This window comes from Furipterus horrens, unplaced genomic scaffold, assembly GCF_987537825.1.
Source record: "Furipterus horrens unplaced genomic scaffold, mFurHor1.1.pri manual_scaffold_3, whole genome shotgun sequence".
Taxonomy (NCBI): domain Eukaryota; kingdom Metazoa; phylum Chordata; class Mammalia; order Chiroptera; family Furipteridae; genus Furipterus; species Furipterus horrens.
The window spans coordinates 86,368,817-86,396,019 of NW_028327173.1; the positions used below are offsets into that span (position 1 = coordinate 86,368,817).

Here is a 27,203-nt window from a genome sequence, read left to right on the forward strand (position 1 = left end):
ATGCCAAGGGCTAACCAAAGGCTAATTTTTCATCAAAAGAGATTTTAAATAGACGATTTACTAATTGAGATATCACTTAATTAGGGATAAACAAATTGTTTCCTAAAGAAAATTCTACTAGAAGTGAAACTTGCAACTATGTGAATATTATTAGCAACATGTGTATATATATTTCATATTTAAAAAAATTGGACTTCTGGCTAAGATGGAGGCTTAGACTGACATGCTCAGTCTCCCTCTACAACTATAAAGGAATACAACTACCTCAAAACAAAAGATAACTAGAAATTCCAGAAAATAAAACTACACGGAAGCCCAACATATGAAGTTATAAACCAGCAGCACTTTGGGCAGGTAGGAAGAGTGAAAGTGGGCAGTGCTGTTTGCGGTAGCACCAGGGAGAGCAGCACGGAGAGCAATCCCGGCTGCAGTCAAGCTGCAGCAGTTCGCGACCCCAACGCTGGGAAAAGCAGCCACTGCACTGCCTCGGACAGTGAGGCCCAGAGGACGGGAGGACAAATCCGGGTCTCCCAGTGGAGAATAACGGCAGGAATCCATCTTGGACCCCTGCCCCCACACAAAGTGGCACAGCGCCGCAAAATAGGTTGTGGATCGCCATGGTCGCTGGGTAGTGATGACAAAGCACCACAGCACGGCGTAAAAGGTTGTTGGATCGCTGCTAGTCACTGGGTTGTGAAGAGTACACAGGCTCTGCCCCCTATAGTCTGCCCAAGAAGCAAAGCAAAATGCAAATCTGTCAAAATGAGGCAGACAACTATAGAAATCCCAGTGGCGCAGCTCACCAGGCAACAGATGAAGACTCTGACAGATGAACAAATAAGAAAACTGGCAGAGGCACAGTTCAGAGCTATTGTTATAAGGTGGCTTACAGAATTAACAAAAGATTTGAAACAAGACGAGAAAGGGTTGAAAACCACTAATACTGAAAATAACAAAAACACATACAAGACAAGTGGTGAGGAAATAAAATCCAGAGTTCAAATCAACAAACTGGAACACAGAGAAGGAACAAACAGTCAACCAGTGCGGAAAGAGGAAACAGAAAGCAAGGAAAGTGAGAAGAGGATCAGAAACCTCTGGGACAGCGATAAGAGATCGAACATACGAATTATAGGATTGCCAGAGGGCGAAGAAGAACTAGAAATTGAAAAATTAAGTGAAAATGTAATAAAGCAGAACTTCCCAAACTTGGGGAAAAAAATAGACTTACAGGTCCAGGAAGCACAGAGAGTTCCAAAAAAACTGGACCCATGGAGAACCACTCCAAGACACATTATAATCAAATTGTCAAAAGTTAAAGATAAAGAGTCTTAAAAGCAGCGAGAGAAGAAAAGAATCATGTACAAAGGGGTCCCAGTTAGACTATTAGCTGACTTCTCAAGGGAGACCCTGCAGGCAAGAAGGGACTGGCAAGAAATATTCAAAGTAATGAAAATCCAAAACCTACAATCACGAATACTCTATCCAATGAAATTGTCATTCAGAATAGAAGGGCAAAGAAAGTGCTTCCAGGACAAAATAAAACTGAAAGAGTTCATTAGATCCAAAAACTATTATATGAGGTGTTAAAGGGACTGGTTTAGAAAAAGGGGGGTCAAAACTATGAACATTAAAATGAAAATTGCATCAAAAGAACCAACAACAGAAGCTAGGGGATTAAAACAAAGGCAAACTAAATAGGCAACGAGAGTGGAAAAAGAACTATAGGCATGGGGAACATATTGGGGGGAGGTCAGCAGGGAGGGGGAAGGGGGTAAAGGAGGGAGATGATACAGGAATTAAGAAGCATAGTAGGAAGGAATGGAGTAGACAGGAAGAGGTTGAGGAGAACTATATGCACAACCAAAGGACATGGACTAAAAGGGGGAGGGGACAACTGGAGGGAGGGGGGCCACCGGGTAGAGGGGAGCAGAGGGAAGGGAAACTGGGATAACTGTAACAGTATAATCAATAAAACATATTTTAAAAAATTGGCATACACTTATTCAGAAAATATTTCTTAAATGCATATACTCCATCCTAAATAGTCAACTATGTATTTCAGAATGCAGAGGTGCACAGTGGGAAATAATTATTTTCTTTAAGAAATGCAAGTAATATTAACATAAAATGGGCTTATTACTGATATTATAAATTAATCAACAAACATTTTTCAATTTCTCAAATTAATATCTATTACAATCTCAGACCAAAATGTATGAGAACCACTGTCATGAGTTCAAAAACAGACTAAAAACAGGAAAAAAGATCAGGAAGATGCTTTTGTGAGTATAAATGCCTGATTTAGTAGGATGACTATAAAGGGAAATACTCAAATCTTATATAATATGGATCAGAACATGAACAGCCCTAAACCCTAAAGTCTGATGGTGCTTTCCCAACCATCTACTCAAAATAAAAAATACTGAATCATAGAAAAAAGTGTAAGGAGGCTAAACAAATTTCTGAGATTTTTAATTTTTTTCAGTTTTATTGAGTTTTGATTGACAAATAAAAATGTTATAATATTTAGGAGAGATCCAGCCAAGATGAAGGCATAGGTAGACATGTTTTGCCTCTTTCCGCAACCATAAGAAGGAATGCAACTACCTGAAAACTAAAAACAACCAAAACTACCAGAAAATTGAACTATATGGAAGTCCAACAAACAAAGATATAAAGAAGATATACTCATCCAGACAGGTAGAAGGGGTGAAACCAGGATGGAGAGGATGTGGTGTGGTGGTAGTAGCAATGGCAGCAAGGCTGGCCGAAAGCACAGTCATACATTATAAAATCCTAGAGGGACACCTGGAGAGTGATTCCAGCCCCAGACCAGACTTCGCAGCTCTCAGTTTCAGAGCCAGGAAAAATAGTTTCACTGATTCTAACTGTGAAAACCAGTGTGGGTTGAAGCGATAAAAGAAGCTGCCAGTCTCTCAGCAGAGTCCATTTGTTTAGAAGGCACCCAGGGTCTTAGAACACCCACAGATGCACCCACTCTGGAAAACACAACCAGGGCAACAGGTAGAGGGACCGCCAGTCCCATACAGGAAGTGGGAGAAGTGTCTGGAAAAGGGGTGGATGTTGAGCAAGTGGCATTGTTCTCTCTCATAACCCTCCCCCCCACACAGCACCACGACATGGTGAAAAGGATCACCCTGCAATGATGAATACCTAAGGCCCCTCCCTTTACAATGTAACAGGTGTGACAGCTCTACGTCAGACACAGAGGCAAATACAGGAGGCTGTCAAATTGAGGAGACAGAGAAGTATGGCCCAAAAGAGGAAATGGATCAAGGTTCCAGTGGGAGAACTAAGTGATAGATAGCCTACCTAACAGACATAGAGTTCAAACTACTGGTGATAAAGATGCCCACAGACTTGACAGACATGCTTGAGTAAGCCAAATGCATAAGGGAAGACATGAAGGCTATGCTAAATAAAACGAAGTAAAATCCACACGAAACCAGTGGTAAAGGGAAGAACACCAGGGTTTAAATTAATGATTTGGAATATAAAGAAGAAATAAACAGTCAACCAGTACAGAATGAAGAAACAAGAATTGAAAAAAACTGAGAGGCTTAGGAACCTCTGAGATAACTTTAAACATACCAACATCTGAATTGTAGGGGTGCCAGAAGAAGAAGAAGAAGAGCAAGAAATCAAAAACTTATGTGAAAAAATAATGAAGAAAACCTTCCCAAATTTGATGAAGGAAATAGACATACAAGTCCAGGAAGTACCGTTCCAATAAAGCTAGACCCAAAGAAGACCACACCAAGACACATCATAATTAAAATACTAAAGGTTAAAGATAAACAGAGAATCTTAAAAGCAGCAAGAGAAAAGAAGAGAGTTATCTACAAAGGGGTGATTATAAGACTATCAGCTTATTTCTGAAAAGAAATTGCAGGCAAGAAGGGACTGGTAAGAAGTATTCAAAGTGATGAAAAACAAGGACCTACAACCAAGATTACTCTATCAAACAAAGTTATCATTTAGAATGGAAGGGCAGATAAAGTGCTTCCGAGACAAGGTAAAGCTAACGGAGTTAATCATCACCAAGCCCTTATTATGTGAAATGTTAAAGAAAGTTATTTAAGAAAAAGAGAGTAAAAACTATGAACAGTAAAATAACAACCTACTCACAACTATCAACAACAGAACATAAAAAAATAAAAACAAAAACAAACTAAGCGAACAGCCTGAATAGGAACAGAATCATAGGTATGGGGATCATTTGGAGGGTTATCAGCTGGGAGGGGGAAGGGAGAGAATGGGGGAAAAGGTGCAGGTATGAAGAATCATAATTGGTAGTACAAAATAGACAGGAGGGGTGATAAGAACAGTATAGGGAAGGGTGAAGCCAAAGAACTTACATGCACGACCCATGGACATGAACTAAGGGGGGGTAGGATTTCTGGAGGGAAGGGGGATACTGGGCAGAGGGGAGCAAAGGAAAAATTGGGAGAACTGTAACAGCATAATCAATAAAATATATATATTTTTAAAAGAGGCACCTCTCCAGTATATGCCATTTCAGAGTTCACAAGCTATTTATTCCTATAATTTGGAACATTTAACCCAAAGCAATTCCAACTTTCCTAAAAATACTACTAGAACTTAAAACTCGTAGTTAAAAAAAAAAAAAAAAAGGAAATATGTAGGTGACTTCCCTCCCTTCAGATGAAAATGGTCAGGCAGCCATTATCTTTTTCAAGAGATTAAAATAAAAAATAGAAATACTTCCTTTGTAAAAATGGTAGATAATCTAATTCTCTAGCAGATCTCTATACCTCTTACATTCTTTTTTGATAATCATATCTATAAGAAGTCAGTCATAGTTTAATAAGCGCCAAAGTAGGCACTATTCAGCATTATTTACTCCAAATAGTTCATGGACATGACAGAGGTTCTAAATAGGCACAAAATAACTTGAGGAATCAATGACCAAAGCTAACAACATTATTTCTCCAATGCATAAACATGGCATATGTCCTGGAAGTTTTGATTTTATCCTTTCTTTGGTCTTGGGGCCATTTGTAATACATAGCTATGCAGCATTTACTTACTACTTTGGATTCACTTCTATGAGGTTACAATTTTTGAATTATGCCTAATTCCCTCTCCTATTAATTATTAAAAGCAAACATCTATACAATTAAATTTTATAATAATTTCAATAAGAAAACATTATACATTTGGGAAAATAACAAAAATGAATGTAAAGCAACTAAATTAGGTTAGCTAAAAGCTAAAGAGAAACAGTAAGACTGCAGTGGTAGCATGTTATATATAATTTTCAGGAAAGGCAGCCTCATGCCGATGGTCCTTCCATCCACTCAGCCACATAAGAATTGGTCTTGGGCCTGGAATACCTCCTTACCAAGATAAAGAGCCCACATAAACTGTGTGCAGCTTATCACTATGTGTGGGAAAATATTTGTTTCAGGCTCAATATGTGTTCCTTTCCTCTGTTTAAGTGGGTGGCTCAATGGCCCTCACATATGTCCTTAGCATTCAGTATTTCAGACTCCACAGGGGGGTGCTTCTGCTGCACCACAAGATGGTATGTGCAGGCCATTGGTTTTGCATCAAATGGGGATAGAGGGTAGGCTGATCTTGGTGTGTCTACTCTGAGTAAAAGAGTTGTTCTATCCAGTACTTGACTGTGTTGTGTTTTACTTGGTCACACCATTACCAGGATGCAGTGGGCAGAAGTGTTTGGACTTCTACCCCTGGTGGCTAGCATAGTGATGAGCTTTGCTATCCTCCATGTAGTTAAAAGTCCTCCCCAATGTTGTTAACTAATTCACAGTATTCTGCTTAACAATAACGGTAAAAGTAATCTCTATGTTGTCTATCTGACTAACTTTTCTAACTACCATGGCAGTCCTCAAAGTGTGGTCCATGTCCTTTAAGGGCTTCCAAAACCCTTTCATGGGGCTTACAACGTCAATATAGCTTTCATAATACACTAAAACGCTGTTTGCTTTATTGGTTGTGTTGACATTGGTCCGATGCTGCAAAATCAAAAGTGGTAGAACTTCTGGAACCTTACAATAAATCAAGGCAATGGCACCAAACCCTAAGAGCAATCCTTGTATTCTTCCAACACTATGCACTTACAGTCAACAGACCACAAGCTTGTCAAGATATGCTGAAGGTCTTTAACTCTTCAAAATTATGGACATATATTCAAACACAGATTAAGAGACAATATAAATGCATTCACTAGAAAATCATTTTTTATTTCCACATACTTTGACTATATCTAATTATACCAAACTGCCCGGAATTATGCAAGCTCTAAGAGGCTAATCATAACCAGTGCACAAAAAACAAACAAACAAAACCACCGTAAATATAATTTACTGAATTTCATTTAAGATGAATGAATAAGAAGAGCAACAACAAAAAAAGAAATTCTCTAAACTTAGCAGTATGCTTTAAGTCTGACCATGCGGAGACTTAAATAGGTTAATCTAACATAATGAGAAGTCTCCTGAGATTTCTTACATGTTCAGCTTCACAAAGAGCCAAATACTTTGGACACTAATAAAACATTATGTTGACTGATTCCTTTCCTTAATGACTGATCCTGTTCCTCTGTCCCCATTTTGTGTCAAGAAAACTTTTTCCATATCAAGCAGTGATGATTACCTTTACTAGCATGGGAAATGTTAACTGCCTATTCCTTAAGTTCTACAGAGTCATATCTCAATTGCAATAGAAACATATAAAGAGATATTTTGTATTTCCAATGTAATTTAAGTACAACTTGGTCTAAAATACTAGGCTACACAAAATATCTCTTTCATCACATTTTAAGAAGTGAGCTCTGTTGTCATTTCTTCCTGTTTTCCTGCCTTTTATCAGTTCTCTATTTTGAAATTACTTTGGACACCTAATTCTACCAAGGTTCTGAGGTTATACACCAAAAATTTAGCATAAAAGAACAGCTAAAAGTGCTTGGACTGGATCTACTTATCTTTCCTACAGAGGACATTAGCCACTAGAAAGGCCCTTCAGCAGGAATTGTCCAGCTTCTTCGAACAGTGTACATGCTTCATGTGTGAGGCACATGAACACTGTCACTATGACCACTCGGGTTAGGATGTGCAGAGATTTGGGTTTGGGAGCACTCTATTTATGGATAACAAAAGGCATCTTTTCTAGATATTCTTTGTTTTCCAACTAATCTGCATTCTAAAATTGTTGAAGTTTTTGTCTGATTCAGTATTCATTTCTGGTTCTGAATAGTAATGGCACCTATCCTTTAAAATGTGGTGCTAGAAGTTGTTCTTTTGTGTTGCTGATGAACTGGCAAAGCTTGTACCATATATCTCTAAAGAAAGTATTGCTACCAAGCCTCCAATGTGATCTTCAGTCTTCCCCTCGTAAAGGAAAAGAACTGGACATTATGCTTTCCTTTTGCTAAATGACAGGATCACATCAAATTTACTGGGATTTTCATTTAAATTAATTGATTTAATTATGCAGACCCAAAAAGGGGGGGGGCAGAAAATAACATATAAAAAGGCATTTTAAAGGGCTGAGGTTAAATCCTTTTTTCCTCCTAGGTTTATTGAGATATAACTAAAATACGAAAGGACTGGTGTTAACCCTTCACTACAAAGCATAAAAACTTTTAAATAGTTTATTGTGGATGTGGAACAAATAATTTTACTGAAATGATATCTAGTTATCTATGATTCCACCCACTAACACAAAGATACTTCCTCTGTACACTTACAACATATAGAGGTCTACCTCACAAATTTGCTAGCTGAGTCTTTTTTTTTTAAACTACTTTATTTTTTAGAGCAGTTTAAGGTTTACAGAAAAACTGAGCAGAAAGTACAGTTTTACCATATACTCCCTCTCACTCCACCCTCAGTTTCCCCTATTATTAACATCCTGCATCACTGCGGTACATTTGTTACATCTAATAAACCAAAATTGATACATTATTATTAACTAATACTTTACATTAGGGTTCACTCTTGGTGTTATACATTTGATAACTTTGAACAAATGTATAATGACATATATCCATCATTCTAGTTTCATCCATTACAGTAGTTTCACTGTTCTAAAAACCCTCTGCGCTCTGCCTGTTCACCCCTTCCTCCCCCTGAACCCTAGCAACCACTGATCTTTTTACTATCTCCAGTTTTGCCTTTTACAGAATATCATATAATTGAAATCATATAGTATGCAGACTTTTCAGACTCCTTTCACTTAGGAATGTGCATTCGTATTCTTCCATGTCTTTTCATGGCTTCTAGTTCATTTCTTTCTATCACTGAATAGTATTCCATTGTATGGATGTACCACAGTTCGTTTATCCATTCACCTATGAAAGAATATAGCCGCTGAAGAATATAGCAAGCTGAGGTTTACTTCACATATTGCTGTGTTTTCAACTGCAATTAAAAAAATTTCAATACAAAGTGCTTAAACTTCTAGACTGATTAATTTTACCTGAAAAATTAAATAATCTTTCCCTAAACTTCCAAAACCTTCTAAAAGTCAACAAGAAATGACATCACATTAAAATTCTAGTTCGATTGGTGATATAAAGAACTAAAGTGAATATTAAAAACTCTGGAGTATATCTGGTAAAGTGCTTTGGAACAAAATGTAAAGTAAGGATATTCCTGAAAGAGGAATTACTGAGTCAAATGGCATTTACATTTATAAGGATCTTGAGGCACATTGCTAAATTCACTTCTACCATCAGTGTATAAGCAAGCCAATTTCACTAAACTCTTGCCAGCCCTGAATACAGGAATTACTACATAAATACCTGGAATCTGAGAAAGCAAAAATGTATAGTTATTTGATTAAAGAATTACAGATTGATGATGGTGGAGGAGAGGTCTTGGTATTCACCTTGCTCCATCCTTCATTTTAGTTGAGGACACAGATTAAACAACTCAGACGAGGTCACATGCTATTACTTAGTTGCAGAACAATTAAGGAAATTGTTAAATGTCTCCTAACTCTTGATGTAGATTTAATAGTTTTTCTCTAATAGCATACAAGTGACAGTGCTTATTGCCAATCACCTTAAAATAAGCACAACCTTGCCCTGGCTGGTGTGGCTCTGTGGATTGAGCACTGGCCTGCGAACCAAAGGGTTGCTGGTTCGATTCCTAGTCAGGGTACATGTTTGGGTTGCAGGCCAGGTCTACAGTTGGGGGGCACTCAAGAGGCAACCACACATCGATGTTTCTCTCTCTCTCCTTCTCTCTCCCTTCCCCTCTCTGTAAAAAGTAAATAAAATCTTTAAAAAAAATAAGTACAACCTTTAAAGCCTTGCTTATACTCTTCTTTTCTCCACCTACCTTCATTCAATTTCACTGCTTAAAATGGCAGGCATATACAATGCCTCCAAACTTTCTACCTACAGTCCTATTTTCATGCTTTAATTCCAGGCCTGTCTATCCAACACCCTATTTGACATATATGATTAGACATTTAACAGGCATTGCAGCGTGATGAGTTCCACAAACACAATCTCTAACAAAAAGGGTAAAAATGTATTTAAGAAACAATCATGTATAGTTTCTGGAAATTATCCTAAGGACATACAGCAAGGAAACATTTATTTAAGAAAATTTGAATATTTGGTAAAATCAGTGCGAGTCCGAGGCATTTGAACCAAGACCTACTGCTTCCTTCCTGCCCTCCCAACTCAGACAGAAACTCCACCCAAATTGGTGTACCTCCACAACACAGGGCCCCTTCTCCCCCTACTGACAGTCAGAGGACTATCTTCCAGGGAAGTCAGCATTTCTAATTCTACTCCCAGCTCCCTGTTGCTCAGGCTAATTTCCAGAATGCAGTTGAGAGATGGGATTCATGTGTGGGGTGAAGGCTTTACCTCGAGTGTAGCACTACTGAGAACACTGGGCTCTGATTGTCCTTGCCATGCCTCCTCAGGCAGGGGTGCTGGGAGAATCAAGCAGAGAGGACCTGAGGCTACGGCACCCCTCTCCACCCCCGCAGCTAGTGAGCACTCAGCTCCTAAAGGAAGCTGTGACTCAGAGACAAGCATACCATTGTCCCCATTCCCAGCTCCAGAGCTCTGGATCAGAGATTTGCCAGGAGGGTATAAAACTGACAGTTCTTAAACACTTCCCAAAGGAACTGACTTTATTTGCTATGAAGTATAGGAAGCTCAGGCCTAAAGATGGCCTCAAAAACAGGAGCTTTGGGGAAAGGCAACTTGGGGGAGATTGGTAGAATCATTAAACATATAGACTAACTGTAGCCCAGCTACTTTCTTTGAAAGAACCAAGGGAAGAGACCGCTGGTAGAAACCCACATGGGCTCAGACCGCATCTCAAATACTGATCTCAGAAACTTTCAAATGTAGCCTGAATGTGATTGGTTTGGTCTGGGGAGTAATTTATGCCCTAGGGTAATGTTGAAAACAGCCCATCAATCAGCCAGCAATTAGTGGAGTTCACCATCTGGTACAGCAAGGAAGAGACAGGCAAAGAGAACCTTGCCAAAGCCACTATCATTGCAGAATGAGGTGTAGAAATATATTCTAAGGCTGCACCCCCTGAGGAGCAACATCAGAAGCTTTACACTGCAGGGGGTGAAGCGGGGGTGGGCAGTGGGGGGGCATGGGAATAGATTCCACTAAAATAATTGAGACACTAAACAAACGAGTAAATAACAAGACTGGGTAGAACCAGTACCCAGAGTTGCTAAAACATACTAACTGAAATGTCAAGCTTCCAAAAATTACTTGAGCTTCCAGTCAAGATGGCAGACTAGGTAATTGCAGTATTTATCTCTTCCCATGACCACATCAAAATTACAATTAAACTTAAGACCAGTTAACCTAGAGACCCATCTGAAAACTAGCTAAACGGAAGGCCTCTAAGGAATAAAGAAGCCATGTCAAGACTGGTAAGACGGGCAAAGACTCAAAATGGGCAGGTCCCACACCCATGTGTGGCACTTGAGAACTGGAAGAGATATATAGCTTCAGAGGTTCCCCTGAGGAGTGAGGGGTTCTAGCCCCACACCAGGGTCCTCAGCCAGGAGTAATAGTGCCAGAAAAAGGAAAGCCCACAACATATGGGTCTGAAAATCAGCAGGGATTCTATCCATATACCAGGTGAGAAGGAGGGCTGCTGGAAGAGCAGGCTTCCTTGTACAGGGGCTGCACACAGACCCATTCACTAACAGACACTAATCCTAAAACGTCCAGGGAAAGGAGAGCAGGTTAAAAGGTGCCAAAGACATACAGTGACAAACTGAATTGTGTGCCTTCAGGGAGAGGGCAGCAATGCTAGCCATCACTGCCCTATGTTGAGCCCTCCTTCCAAACCTCCAGTAGGGAGACACAATCTTTCCTTTGTTCAGTGCCCCCAAAACAGCTGGTAGGCACAGATGTGCCCTGTACCAAATCTGAATCAATTAATGTGGTGAACACCTCTTGCCCCACCTGGATGACTCCCAGAGACTCCACGCCATCCAAGTTGCATCCCACCCAAGGCTCTTTCAGTGGCAGGCAGAGAATCTTAAAGGCAGCAGAGGAGAAAAAGCTAGCAATATAAGGGAGCTCCAATAAGGCTATCATCAGATTTCTCAGCAGAGACACAATAAGCCAGAAGGGAATGGCAAAAAATATTCCAGGCAATGGAAAACAAAGGCCTACAACCAAGACTACTCTATCCAGCAAGGCTCTCATTCAAAATGGAAGGTGAAATAAGGAGTTTCCCAGACAAAAGAAGACTAAAAGAATACATCTCCACCAAACCAGCATTGCAAGAAATGCTAAAAGGTCTGCTTTAAGAAGATGAAGAAACAGAGAGAGACAGAGAGGAACACAGGTACAAAGGGGAAAAATGGCAATGAATAAGTACCTATCAATAATAACCTTAAATGTAAATGGATTAAATGCTCCCTTTAAAAGATATAGGGTAGCTGAAGGGATAAGAAAACATGACCTGCATATATGCTGTCTAGAGGAGACCGACCTCAGAACAAAAGATCTACACAAGCCAAAAGTCAAGGAATGGAAAAAAATATTCCTTGCAAATGGACATGAAAAAATAGCTGGGGTAGAATACTTATAGCGGACAAAATAAGCTTCATAACAAAGGCCATAACAAAAGACAAAAAAGATCACTACATAATACTTAGAGGAGCAGTCCAATAAGAGGATATAACCCTGGTAAACATATATGTGCCCAACATAAGGGCACCTAAATATATAAGAAAAGCCTACAGCACTACAGTCATCGTAGTGGGTTTCTAACAGCCCACTGTCAACAATGGATAAATCTTCCAAACAAAAAATCAACAAGGATATTGAGGCACTGGAACAACACTCTAGATCAAATGGATGTAATTCATATTCATAGAACATTTCACCCCAAAGAAGCAAAATATACATACTTTTTAAAAGCACATGGATCATTTTCAAAGATAGACCACATGGTAGGACACAAAACAAGCCTCGACAAATTCAAGGAAAGTGAAATCATATCAAGTATTTTCTTGGATCACAATGGCTTGAAACTAGAAAACAACCTCAAGGAAAAAAACCTCAGAAACATTCAAAATTGTGGAAACTAAGTAACATGTTACTAAATAATGAATGGATTAACAATGAGATCAAGAAAGAAATCAAAAAGTATCTGGAACAAAAGAAAATGAACACAACAACCCAAAACCTATGGGACACAGTGAGGGCAGTTCTGAGAGGGACATTTATAGCAATACAGGCCTACCTAACAAGGATAGAAGAATTTCAAACAACCTAACTCTACATTTAAAATAAACAGAGGAATAACAATAAAAAAAAAACCCAGGGCGAACAGAAGAAAAGAAATAATCAAGATCAGAGCAGAATTAAGTGACATAGAGACTAAAAAAACAATCCAAAGGATAAATGAATCCAGGAGCTGTTTCTTTGAAAAGATAAACAAAACTGACAAACTTTTAACCAGATTCATCAAGAAAAAAAGAGAGAATACCCTAATAAATAAATAAATAAATAAAATATTAAAAATAAGAAGTAAATCCATGTCTCATAGTCAATTAATACTTGACAAAGGGAGCACAAGCAAACAATGTAGTAAAAACAGTCTCTTCAATAATGTTAGGAGAACTGAACTGGTACATGCAAAAATATGAAACTAGACCACCAACTTTTACCATACACCAGAGTAAACTCAAAATGGATAAAAGAGTTAAATTAAGTCATGATATAATAAAATTCCCAGTGGAAAACATAGGCAGTAAAATTTCAGATATCCCATGTGGCAATATTTTTGCCAATGTATTTTCTTGGGCAAGGGAAATAAAGAAAAAATAATAATAAAGAAATGGGACAATATCACCAAGAAATTTTCTCAAAAATTAAAAATGGAACTGCCTTTTGGCCCAGTGATTCCACTGCTGGGAATTACCTAGGAATTTCAAAACACTAATCCAGAAGAACTTGTGCACCCCTACATTCATAGCAATGCTATTTACAATAGCCAAGTGCTGGAAACAGCCTAAATGTCCATCAGTAGATGAGTGGATTAAAAAACTGTGGGACATTTACACAACGGAATACTACATAGCAGGAAAAAAAGAAGGAATTCTTATCTTTTCTGACAGTATGGATGAAACTGGAGACTATTATGCTAAGTAAAATATTCCAGCTGGTGAAAGACAAATACCATCTGATCTCATTTATAACTGGAATCTTATGAACTAATGACCAAAATAGAACCAGAGACATGGAAGCATGGAATAGAGTGACAGCCGTAAGATGGGATGTGGAAGGGGAAAATAGCGTAAGGAAAAGGAAAGGATTAGTCAAAGAACAAGTATGAATAATCCATTGACATGGACAATGGAGTGGGGACTGACTGAGGGAGTAAGGGTGGGCTGAGTGGAGGGGGGTCAAAGGGGAAAAAATTGGGACTATAAACAAAAAAAGAGCAGGGGACTCAGAATTTATTTGAAGAAATATTGCCTGAAAACTTTTCTAACCTGGCACAGAAAATAGACATACAGATCAAAAAAGCACAGAGTCCCAAACAAGATGGACCCAAAGAGGGTCACACCAAGACACATCATAATTAAAATGTCAAGGAATAAAGGCAAAGAGAGAAGCTTGTCTTTAAAAATTTTTTTATTTTAGTGAGCAGGAAAAGAGAAGGAGAGAAACACTGATGTGGGAGAGAAACATCAACTGGCTGCTTCCCATAGGCATCCTGACTAGGGACCAAACCTGCAACCCAGACATGTGCAGGACAATGCCCAACCAACTGAGCCACACCAGCTTGGGCCAAAGAGAGAATCTTAAAAGTAGCTAGAGAAAGGCAGTTAGTTACCTACAAGGAAGGTCCCATAAGACTGTTAACTGATTTCTCAACAGAATCTGCCCGCCAAAGGGGATAGGCATGAAATATTCAAAGTGATGAAAAGCAAAGGCTTACAACCATGATTATTCTACCCAGCAAAGTTATTTTTTAAAGCTGAAGGAGAGATAAAGAGCTAAGAAGTGCATCACCACAAACAAGTATGACAAAAAACATTAAAGTGACTTCTTTAAGACGATGAAGAAAATAAACATAACAAATAATAAAATGGCAGAAACTATGTAGGTAACAATAATCACTTTAAATGTAAAAGGACAAAAGGTAGATGTGTCTTTTATTCAACACAGAACTGGAAGCCCTAGCCACAGCATATCAGATAAGAAAACTAAAAAAAAAGGCATCCAAGTTGGAAAGGAAGAAGTAAAACTGTCATTATTTGCAGATGGCATGTTACTATATATAGATTTCTCAACGTTCCCCTAAGAAACTATTAGAACTGATAAATGAATTCAGTAAATTAGCAGGATACAAAATAAATATTCAGAAATTGGTTTCATTTTTATACACCAATAACAACCTACCAGAAAAATGGGGGGTGGAGGGGGGGGGCGGGAGAATCCCATTTACAATTGCATCAAAAATAGGAAAAAACAAAAAAGCAAAAAAAACCACCTCAGAATGAATTTATCTATAGGAAGTAAAAGACCTGTACTTGGAAAATTATAAGACATTGAAGAAAGAAACTGAAGAAGATGCCAATAAGTGGAAATATGTACTGTCTTCATAGATAAGAAGAATTAACATCATTAAAATGTCCGTACTACTCAAAGCAATCTATAGCTTCAATGCAATCCTTATCAAAATACCAATGGCATTTTTCACAAAACTATAACAAATAACCCTAAAATTTATATGGAACCAAAAAAGACTCCAAATAGACAAAGCAAACTTGAGAAAAGAGAACAAAGTTGGAGGTATCATGCTACCTGATATCAAACTATACTACAAGGCTAAAGTGGTCAAACAGCATAGTACTGGCATTAAAAACAGACACAGGTCAATGCAACAAAATAGAGAGCCCATAAATAAACCCATACCCGTATGGTCAATTAAGCTATGACATGGAAGCAAGAATATACAATGCTGTAAACACAGTCTCTTTAATAAATGGTGTTGGAAAACATGGACAGACACATGTTGCAGGAAGACAGATCTCTGGGTAGGGGCATTCTCATGCCCCACCACCCAGGTGACATCCCATGACTCAGGAGACGATGAGCAACTCTCCTCTCCGCCTTCGGCTTTAGGCTGTTGAGGCCACTGAGTCGTGGAATCCTGGGTAAAACAGGTTCTGTTGTGTACTCCATCTGCTTCCTTGTTAATGAAGTCTTGATATGGAGCTGGCTTAGAAGATTAGAGTGTCTGCCTTGCTTCCCTGATAGGTGCTAGACATATCAATGATACTATCACTTGTAAAATTCTCCTGTTGTTGGCTGTAAAGCTCATACCCCCTGTTCTATTTTTAGTAACTTTTGAAACCCTAATAAAAGGAGGATGAGGCTTCCCGCTCTCCGCTGATGGTCTGAGCGAGCCACAGTCCTCCGTTCGTTACTGGCCAATCATCCTGCCTGCCGGATTTATTTCAGCGTCCGAAACCACAACAAACACAACAGACACATGCAAAAAAGTGAAACTAAGACCACTTTTCTTATACTGTATATAAGAACAAACACAAAATCGGTTGAAGACTTACGCATAAGGCTCAAAACCATAAAACTCTTAGAAGAAATCACAGGCAGCAAACTTTTTGACACTGCTCTTAGTAATATTTTTTGGATATATCTCCTTGGGCAAGGGAAACAAAAATAAATATATAATCAAATGGGATTACAGCAAACTAAAAAGGTTTTGCACAGCAAAGGAAACCAGCAACAAAATAAAAAGACAACCTACTGCGTGGGAGAAGATATTCACCAATGAAACATCTGATAAGGAGCTAATATAAAGAACTCACACAACTCAACACCCCAAAACCAAAAAATCAAATTATAAAATGGGCAGAGGACCTAAATAAACATTTCTCCAAAGAGGACAAATAGATGGCCTATAAACATGTGACACAATGTTCAATGTCATTAATCACCAGAGAAATATAAATTAAAACCACAATGAGAAATTACCTCACACCTGTCGAAATAGCTGTTATCAATAATTCAACAAACTTACAAGTGTTAACAGACATGTGAAGAAAAGGGATCCTCATGCACTGGTGGTGGAATTGCAAAGTGGTGCAGCCACTGTGGAAAATAGTATGAAGTTTCCTCAAAAAATTAAAAACAGAACTACTTTATGAACCAGCAATTCAGCTTCTGGGTATGTGTTTGAAGAAACCTAAAACACTAATTCAAACAGATATATTCATCTCTATGTTCACTGTAGCATTATTTACAATAGCCAAATTACAGAAGCAACCTCAATGTCCACAAACAGAGGAGACTGCTTAAAGATGATATGATGCATATATACAATGGAATATAACTAGGCCATAAAAACAATAAAATCTTACCATTTGTGACAATATGGATGGACTAGAAGATATTATGCTAAGTAAAGTAAATCAGAGAAAGAAAAATACCGTAAGATTTCACTTACATTTGGAATCTAAAAAACAAAATAAATGATCAAACAAAATTAAGACAAACTCATAGATAGAATGATGGTTGTCATAATGGAGGAGGGTTGGGAGTTGGGTGAAAAAGGTGAAGGGATGCCCTGGCCAGGTGGCTCAGTTGGTTGGAGTATCATTCTGTATACCAAAATGTTACCAGGTTGATTCCCAGTCAGGGCACATTGTGGGTTCAGTCTCCGTTGCATCAGGAGGCAACCAATTGATGTTTCTCTCATTGGTGTTTCTCTTTCTCTCCCTCTCTCTCTAAAATCAATAAACGTATCCTCAGGTGAGGGTTTTAAAAAAGGTGAAGGGATTAAGAAGTACAAATTGGCAGTTACAAAATAGTTAAGGGGATGTAAAGTTCAGCTTAGGGAATACAGTCATGATACCTCAATAACTATGTATGGTGCCTGCTGGGTAGCAGACTTATCAGGGTATCACTTAGTAACACCTAACCACTATAATGTACAGCTGAAACGTATAATATTAAATATCAACTATAATTGAAAAAAGTGAAAATTTAAATTTATAAATAAAATATCCAGCTTTGAAAGAAAGATTACAAGACATTGAAAGAAACAAAAAAGTATGATCCCATGCACGTAATAAAACAAGCAATAGAAACTGCCTGTGAGAGTAACTGGACATTGGATTTAATAAAACTTTCAAAGTAGTCTTTGTAAATATGTTCAAAGAATTAAAGGAACCACAGTTAAAGAAGTAAAAGAAAGGCCCTGGCTGCTGTGGCTCAGTGGATTGAGCGTCAGCCTGTGAGCCAAGTGTCACTGGTTTGATTCCCAGTCAGGGCACATTATTAGGTTGCACGTCCGGTCCCCAGTTGGGGGCGTGAGTGAGAGGCAACCACACAGTGATGTTTCTTTCCCTCTCTTTCTCCTCTCCCCTCTCTCTAAAACAATAAAAAATAAATAAACAAATTAATTAATTAAAAAAAAAGAAGTAAAAGAAGGTATAAAGACAATGTCACATCAGACAGACTATCAATAATGAAAAACATTATTTTTAAAAAACAAATGAAAATTCTGGAGTTGAAAAGTAAAATAATTGAAATACAAAATTCACTAGAGGGGTTCAACAGTTGATTTGAACTGAGAGAAAAAAAATGAACAAACTAAACAATAGAAATGATGCTATTAGAAAAACTGAGAAAAAAGACGAGAAAAGTGAACAAAGCCTCAGAGAATTGTGCAACACTATTATGCACACTTACATACACAAAGTAAGATCACCAGAAAGAAAGACAGGGGAGCAGGAAAATATATGAAGAAATAATGGCTAAAAGCTTCTCAAATTCATTGAAACACAATCATCTACCCATACAGGTAGCTCAAAGAACTCCAAGTAGAATAAATGCAAAAAGATACATATATAAATATATCATAGTAAAAATGCTAAAAACCTGAGATAAAGATAAAATCTTGAAGGCAGCAAGAGGAAAAACAATTCACACAATTTACAAGGGAACTCCAGTTAGATTAATAGCTGATTTTTCAGCAGAAACATATTCAAAATGCTCAAAAACCTGTTAACCAATAACAGTATATCCAGCAAAGCTATCCTTCAAAAATGAAGAGGAAATAAAGACATTCCCAGATAAACACAACTGAGAAAACCTGCTACTAGCAAACATGCCTTACAAAATATATTAAAGCAAGTTCAGACTGAGAAGGTGACCCTAGATAGTAATTTGAATCCACACATAAAAGCAAACAGCACCAATAATTAATTAGATAGCCAGATACAACAGGTCACATAATGTATTATTCCATTTATATGAAATATCCAATAGGTAAATCTATAGACAGGCTACTGATCAGTGGTTGCCAGGGGCTGTGTTATTGAGTAATGGGCACAAACAGCTTGAGTATGGATTTTATTCTGTATTTATGGAAACATATGGGACTAGATAACAATTATTAACGTACAACACTGTCGATGTACTAAAAACAAAATTTAAAATACATCATGATTGCCCAGAAAAAGAAGTCTATAGAGAAAAACAACTATACATGTGGTTTCCTGGGGGTGGGGCAGGAATGGTAAGTGACTATAAATGGGTATGAGAAAATATTATTGGGGTGATAAAAGTGTTGGTTGACAAATATGTAAATTTGCTAAAAATTACTCAAGTACCTCAATGAAGTTTTTAAAATGCACACATGGACTTCCAGCCAAGATGGAGGTCTACACAGACACGCTGCATCTCCCTCCACAACTAAGAAGAAATACGACTACCACAAGCCTAGAGACAACCAGAAGTTCCAGAAAATTGAGCTGCATGGAAGTCCAGCAAATAAAGATATAAAGAAGAAATACTCAACCAGACAGGAAGGGAGGAGCTGGGGTACAAAGGACGTGGTGTGGTGGTGGCGGCGGCGGCGGCAGCAGCAGCAGCAGCAGCAGCAGCAGGCCGACAGAACGTGCAAATATTTTAAAAAGTCAAGAGGGACACCTGTGGAGCGCTCCCAGCACCAGACCAGACCACGCAGCTCACGGTTCCAGCACCAGGGACAATAAAGCCTCATTGCTTCTGACTGTGCAAACCAGTGGGGGTTGGGGCGGAGACAGAAACTTCCGGTCTCTCAGCAGAGTCTGCTTCTTTAAAGGACCCCCACCATCCTAGAACGTCCGCAGACCCACCCAGCCTAGGAACAACGGCCATGGCAACAGCTAGAGAGGTGCTAGTCCCATAGGGAAGTGGGAGAAGTGCCTGGAAAAGGGGTGAGTGCTGAGCAAGCATCATTGTTCTCTCTCAGACCCCTCCCCCACAAACAGTGCCAAATCTGGTGAAACGGGTTGCCATATACTGATGAATACCTAAGGCTTTTCCCCTTAAAATGTAACAGGTGCAACAGCTCCACCTAAGACGCAGAGGCAAACAAACACAGGAGCCTGTCAAGATGAGGAGACAGAGGAGTATGATCCAAAAGAGGTGAACGGATCAAGGTGCCAGTGGTAGAACTAAGCGATGAAGAGATCGCCAACCAGATGAAAAGTTCAAAACATCAGTGATAAAGATGCTCACAGACTTGACAGATATCCTTAAGTATGGCAAACGCATATGGGAAGAAGTGAAGTGCTAAATGAAACAAAGGAAAATCCACACAAAACCAATGGTGAAGAGAAGGAAATCAGGGTTCAAATCAATGATTTGGAATATAAGGAAGAAAAAAACAGTCAACCAGTACAAAATGAAGAAACAAGAACTGAAAAAAACGAGGAAAGGCTTAGGAACCTCTGGGACAACTTTAAACATGACAACATGAAGATCATAGGGCTGCCAGAAGGAGAAGAGGAAGAGCAAGGAAGTGAAAGCTTATGTGAAAAATAATGAAGGGAAACTTCCCAAATTTGGGGAGGGAAATGGACATGCAGGTCCAGGAAACACAGAGAGTCACAAACAAGCTAGACCCAAGGGGGACCACACCAAGACACATCATAATTAAAATGCCAAACGTTAAAGATAAAGAGAGAATCTTAAAAGCAGCAAGAGAAAAGCAGAGTTACCTACAAAGGGGTGCCTATAAGACTATCAGCTGATTTCTCAAAAGAAGCTGCAGGCAAGAAGGGACTGGCAAGAAGTATTCAGTGTGATGAAAAGCAAGGACCTACAACCAAGACTACTCTATCCAGCAAAGCTATCATTTAGAATGGAAGGGCAGATAAAGTGCTTCCCAGACAAGGTAAAACTAAAGGAGTTCATCATCACCAAGCCATTATTATATGAAATGTTAAAGGGACTTATTTAAGAAAAAGATCAACACTATGAACATTAAAATGACAACAAACTCATAACTATCAACAATTGAATCTAAAAAGAAAACAAACTAAGTAAACAACCAGAACAGGAACAGAACCATAGGTGTGAGGATCATTTGGAGGGTTATCATCTGGGAGGGGGAAGGGGCAGAAATGGGGAAATGGTGCAGGGACTTATTGGTTGGTACAAAATAGACAGGGGGAAGTTAACAATAATATAGAAAAGAGTGAAGCCAAAGAACTTATATGCACGACCCATGGACATGAACTAAGGGGGATGGGACTGCTGAAGGGAAAGTGGGTACTGGGAAGAGGGGAGCAAAGGAAAAAGAAATTGGGACTACTCTAACAACATAATCAATAAAATATGTTTTAAAAAATGTACACATGAAACAAAGCAATTGTACAAAACTATAAATATAATGTGTGTGTATATACATATATATATAATTTATTATTGAACCTATAACATATATGTGTAGCATACAGAAATATTTCTTAATAATATTACAGTAGCTGTGGGTAGAAGCAAAGCTGTATCAGCAAAAGAAATTATTCCAGATGGTAACTGGATATACAAGAACAAGAAATGAAGAGAACTAGAAATTATAAATAAGAAGGTCAATTAAAGCAAAAGCTATACACTTTGCAGGGGGGTCTAGAATGTAATACCTGCAATAAGTGAGGGAATATCTAAATATGTACTTGCTCTCTTTTCTTCTTCCAGCTTCTTTAACATATAATCATTATAACAATATACTGTATTGTTGGGTTTGTAACATTTATAGATACAACATGTGTAACAATTATATCATCAAAAGCAGAGAAACAATAAAACTATATTGGAGTAAGGTTTTTAATGTCATTGGAATTAAGCTGTCATAAACCCAAAGCTTATTCTAGTAAATTAAGATGTATATGACAAGTCCTAGAGCAACCATTAAGGAATTAACTTTTTAAAAAGTGAAAAAAAAATTTAAACTGTTCCAGTAGAAAATATTCACTTAATGCAAAAGAAAGCGGTAAGGAAGAGAGGAACAAAAAAGATGAAATATAGAAAATAAGTAAAATGGGAGACATAAATCTAATAATATCAATAAAATGGAACATAAATGGAGCAAACAATCTAATCAAAAGGCAGATTAGATTAAATTAAAAAATCAAGATACAGCTAAATATATGTATCTCTATAGGAGACACACTTTAGATTTTATGGTACAAATTGTACAAGCAGCAACCATTATCATGTCAGGAAGATGAACTTTAAAAATTTTTTTAAATGTTACTCCAGAAAAAGGACATTTTTTAGTAATGTCAATCCAACCGAAACTATAACATTTACAAATACACAGGCACCTAATTAACAGAGAACCAAAAAACACGTAGCAAAAACTCATAGGAATTAAGGTAGAAATGGACAACTCAACAATATACATGTTGGGTCTCTAAGACTCACATTTTCAACAGACATTTAACAGGTTCTGAAATACCCTATTACTAAAACAGAACTCTTCATTTTGTCCCCACTTAAAATCTACTCCTCTTTTAATCTCTCTTTGTAAATGGCAATTGCATCCATCTAATCGCTCAAGCACAAAACTTTTAAGTCTCTGTCCCTCACACTCCATATCCAACCAATCTGTTTATTTTACAGCTTGTTCTTTCAAAATATGTCTGGAATCAAACCACTTTTTCTACTTAGACCCTGTTTTAAATCACCACCATCACTCACCAGGATTACAGAATTGCCTCCTAACTGGATTCCACCTTTCCTCCAGGGGCCCATGCTGTCTGTCTCCATACAGCAGCAAAGCGACCTTTTAAAACAAACTGTCATTCCTCAACCTTGGACTTACTGTCCAGTAAATTTTAAATAAAATCCAAATCCTGTAAGATCCCTTTCCAGCTTTATTTCTTTACTTCTTTAACCACTGTACTCTTCACATTGACTTCTTTGCTCTAATCAAAAAGTTATTAAAACTAAATTTACAATTCAATCCTATTTTTAAAATATCATTAATACATGTCTAAATGTATAAGCGAGAAAGAACAGCCCTATTAAAAAATGTGAAAAATTATACGTAGAATTATAGACAATTTTTTTCTTATTGCAAAAAAGACTTCTAATTTATTATTTATACTTTTATATATTACTATGTAATAAAATGTATAAAAAACTGTATATAATACCCCTTATATCCAGTGGTGACAGTATTTAACTATACATGAAATCTGGAAATAAACCATGTGAGCCACAAAAGAATCGGAAAAGAAACAAACTTTAAAAAAGAAACAAAAATAAAACAGAAATTGTTTTTATGACAAAGCTAGTATTTACCAATATGTACTCCAGGCACTTTCATTTATTATTTCATTTATGGTAATTCTTGTAATAACCCCATGTAATGAGATCAATTATTCTTATGCTATTCGCGTAAAATGAGGCTCAAAAAGGTTAAATAAGTCGTTTGGTTGCAGAACAAGTGGTGAGGCCCAGGTCTCTCTGACTTGGTCATGTTCTAAATACTATTCTAGATATTGCCTTATTATACTCATGCACAATAGTACAAAACTGAAAAGACTAAAGACAACCTGTAACAAAGGAAAGGAACATCGTGCTGTTTTATAAGTATTTACTGAAACTAGAATTATGTAAAAATTGATGGGCATGTTACATGAAAAAGCAAACTATCACACTTTATATAATAGGACAAGAAAATTTAATATTTCATATGGGAAAAGGTCAAAATAACCCAAACGTTAATGTTGGTTCAGTTTGGGTTAACTCTGGGTGTTTTTTATTTTTGCTTTACCATATTTTCTAGATTTTCATGAACGCATTGGAACTGCTGTAAAAGAAACAACAAAAAAACTAATCTTCTTAAAGGGAAAAGTTTTTGTTTTGTAATAAAGGAAAAAATCAGCTCAAGTGTCTTCCCAAAGGGCCACAAATTCCAAGTCTAGATTTATACTGGAGTATTATCCAAAACGCGATCTACAACGTCTGGGTACTCTGTGGACCAGTTCTTCAAACTGTTTTATAGTGCTGTTCATTTTTGTTTACAGACTACGTTATAACGAGCCTATTGAGAGCTTAACGCTATTGACGATGACAATAGTTTAGTAATCCTTTTCCACGGGAGGAACACAATTCAAAGGCATTTTCAAACTACTCATAGAATGGTATCTTGCATGAAAGTAATACCTAAAAGGAAGCAAAGATGGCAAGAAACAGTCGAAACGATTTAAAAAACGCATGCTTGTCCCCAAAACCTCGTCTCCGGACCAATAAACTTCTTCGATATTGTTTGGGGGGCGGCGTCAAGTGCTTGGCTTTCGAGGTCTCTTCAGCAAGTCAACCTCCGTTTAATTGAATGCGGCCTCCGCGGAGTTCAGCAAAGTTTGTCACGGACGAGGAGCCTGGCAGGTCTAGGCTCTCTACTTGCTTGGTAGGCGGTCGGGCCGGTAGCCTCGTGACTCCGGAAAACCGCCTCCACTGTAACGGCAGCAACAGTACCGACTCTCTGAGTCTGAAGAGAGCTGGCTCGGCCCCACTGAGCAAACACTCGGAGAGGCGGCGCGAGCGCGAAAGTATTGACCATAAGCCAGCAGGTCAGGTTAGATCCACAGCTTCATGGCTGGACATGCCAGACATTGCGGACAGCAACATTCCTCAGACTCGCCCAGCCTTTATTCGCTCGCCGCACGCACGCACGCACGCACGCACGCACGCAACTCCCTGGGCGGTGCGCCGGCTCAGTGCCCACCCACCGGGAAAGAGCGCGCTGGCTCGCTGAGGCCCCGCCCCTCCAGAAATTTACCCAAGGCAAGTTCAGCTCCTTCAGTACCACTGTACTGGGTTTCCCACGAATGACTACTGCCAGGGCAGGTTTCTGGTGCAAAGAGGTTCCTGAACTGGCGGAGGAAAAGCAGCAAGAATGAAAAGTTGGGGTTAAAGTTTGAAAATGAAAAGTTGAGCTAAAGTTTGTCGCTTAATAAATGCTTGCTGAATGATTAAAGTAGTGTTTGCTTTAATTTTAACTTATCATAAAACCCCATTCCTCCAAAACTGTAACAGCAACTTAGAGAGAGATGTGTGTGTGTGTGTGTGTGTGTTATGTGCAGTGACTACTGGCAACTCTGAGTGATGTCCACAGATGTCGTATACTCCATAGCCCTGCCCAGGGCCTGTAGACTCACACGCCTATGGCTTCTATAAGGAGTCAATCCATCTCTTATTTCCTCTTTTCCCGCTGCCTTGTATTTACCAGCGATATTGTCTTTTCCAAAGGACCCTGCCTTTTCTTGTGCCTGAAGTACAATAGATTCGTTCTGTCATTTTTTTTTTTTTTTTTGGTGGTGGTTGTTGTTGCCTCCATTGATTTTTCAGGCTTAATTTACTCTAGGACCCACCTGTTCATTGTTTTGGCCATTCAGGGTGTCCACAGTTGTGGGTGAATACTTGACAAATCCCCTTTCTCGTGTACACTCCATACTGGTAGTGCCTTGGAAGCTAATTTGGTGAGAAAATTTTAAAGGAAGTATTTTGCGAGCATCATTTTTGAAACTTTATTTTTACTATGCTCTTAAAAAAAAAACTTGATTAGTTGTCCAAATCTAAACTTTAGCCAGTCATAATTTAGCTTCAAACCTGAACATCCTTAGGGCTTACTTTCTCCCTCCATCCTTCCCCATACTCAGTGTGCTTAGTTTAATCTTCACACTAAGCATATTGCAAAGAATCATAGAACCGAAGGGGACCAGGGAAGATAATATTATGGTTGAGGAAATTGAGATAGGCCTATGAGCTCTCCACTAATCAGCAAGAAGAAAGAGACTACAGCCTCTGGATCTTGAGAAAATAAGGTATTTCTGGATGCCAATCCAGTGATGTTTTCATTCCTTTTACTCAAAAAACATTTGAATATAAAAGAGATGTGTGGGTGGGTGCTCAATAAATAGATGCTAAACAAATGACATTTCTGTGGAAAGCTGCATGGTAAGAAGGAAAGAGAACAGACCTGGGAGTTAGATTTCAGTTCAAATCCTGGCTTGACACTTAGGAACTGACTCATCACAAACAAATTACCTTACCTCTTCACACCAGTTGGCTATGCTTCTTTAGCCTTGAAGTATACACAAGGTGAGATCCCTTATAGATTTGCACTTACTTCCACGAAGAGATCTGTAATAGGTTTGTACTCCACACACTGTGGTCATTTAATTTTAAAATTATTTAAAGATAATTTGCTACTTTGTGTCCCTTTAATAACATTTGAGCTTTTCTAGACAAAAGGACACATGGCCTTGCCTTCATGAGGGCACAGAGCAGATAATACAAGGAACTACACATACAAAACTGAATTCAGAATACTTTTGAAAAGATGTATAGGGATGAGAATCTAGAGGGAGGAACAATTAGAACTCTGAAATCCTAACATACACAACAATTAGTACATAAACATATGGTCGAAATATAAACCATTTTAACATATATGTGAAAACTTCCCTTTGAAAGAAGTCTTCCAAGTTACTATAGCTGATCCTGATTAAGGAGAAAAAGAGAAATTCTTCATGAAGAAAACAATACAATTAAGGACTATTTAAAGAAATACTACAATGGGGTGGGGAATCAAAAAAAATCAATAATTACCCAAAGATTAACTTGGTATTCTATAATAATAAGAGACCATGAGGGGAAAACACTTCACATTTTAATATGCTTGCGAATCTGCCAACCAGGTACTTATTTTTGTAAGAATAGCTGTAACTTTTCCCCTGTGAAAATCAAAATACAGTACACAAGAATCCCAGATATTCCGAACTCAAATTTCCAGGACAAACGCAAAGTCAATTGATTACAAGACTGAAAGGGATCGCCACCCTGCTTTCAGGTTCCAGAGTATGTATCGTCGTCGGCAGCCGTCCGTCTCGAGAGACGATGGTGTAGCTTCTTAAGAGTCTATCTGCACCGCCGAGAATGGTTGTGCAGTCCGACTCGGGAGTGACACGGTATCTGTCTCCTCCCGTGTTGAATCGACATCTTGCGATGACGCTGGAGTGTCCTCTCCAGTGAAGCTGAAGCTACAGAGCCTGGGCAGGGTGATATGGAGGGTCTGCTGTTGCCCATGCAGCAGACCCCCCCTCTCTTCGCAGCTGAAGGATCCAAGGGAAAGACGGAGTCAATACAGCTTGGCTTCAGGTGCGCCGCAGGAGTTGCCGGTGTTGACTACAACGTCAAACCGCCTTAGGGACTCCGGCTCCGGATTTTCTGTCGGGGTTTACTCCCTTAGCCTTTCCCCTGAAGAGGTATGCCGCAAGGCAGCGGAGGTTTTTTGGAATCAGAGTTTTCCTTCTCTGATGTGCCCTGACTGGAAGATCGAACCAGCGACACTTAGCTC

The 27,203-nt window shown here is 38.5% G+C and overlaps 1 long non-coding RNA gene across 1 annotated transcript in view; it reads right to left on the reverse strand.

The window, feature by feature from the left end:
- Nucleotides 1-24,498, reverse strand: part of LOC150015440 (uncharacterized) — a 97,049-nt gene extending 72,551 nt beyond the window's left edge. The window contains exon 1 of the long non-coding RNA XR_016509731.1: nucleotides 24,008-24,498. This is a non-coding gene — a long non-coding RNA (uncharacterized LOC150015440). The remainder of the gene's footprint in view (nucleotides 1-24,007) is intronic.
- Between the last annotated feature and the right edge of the window lie 2,705 nt (nucleotides 24,499-27,203).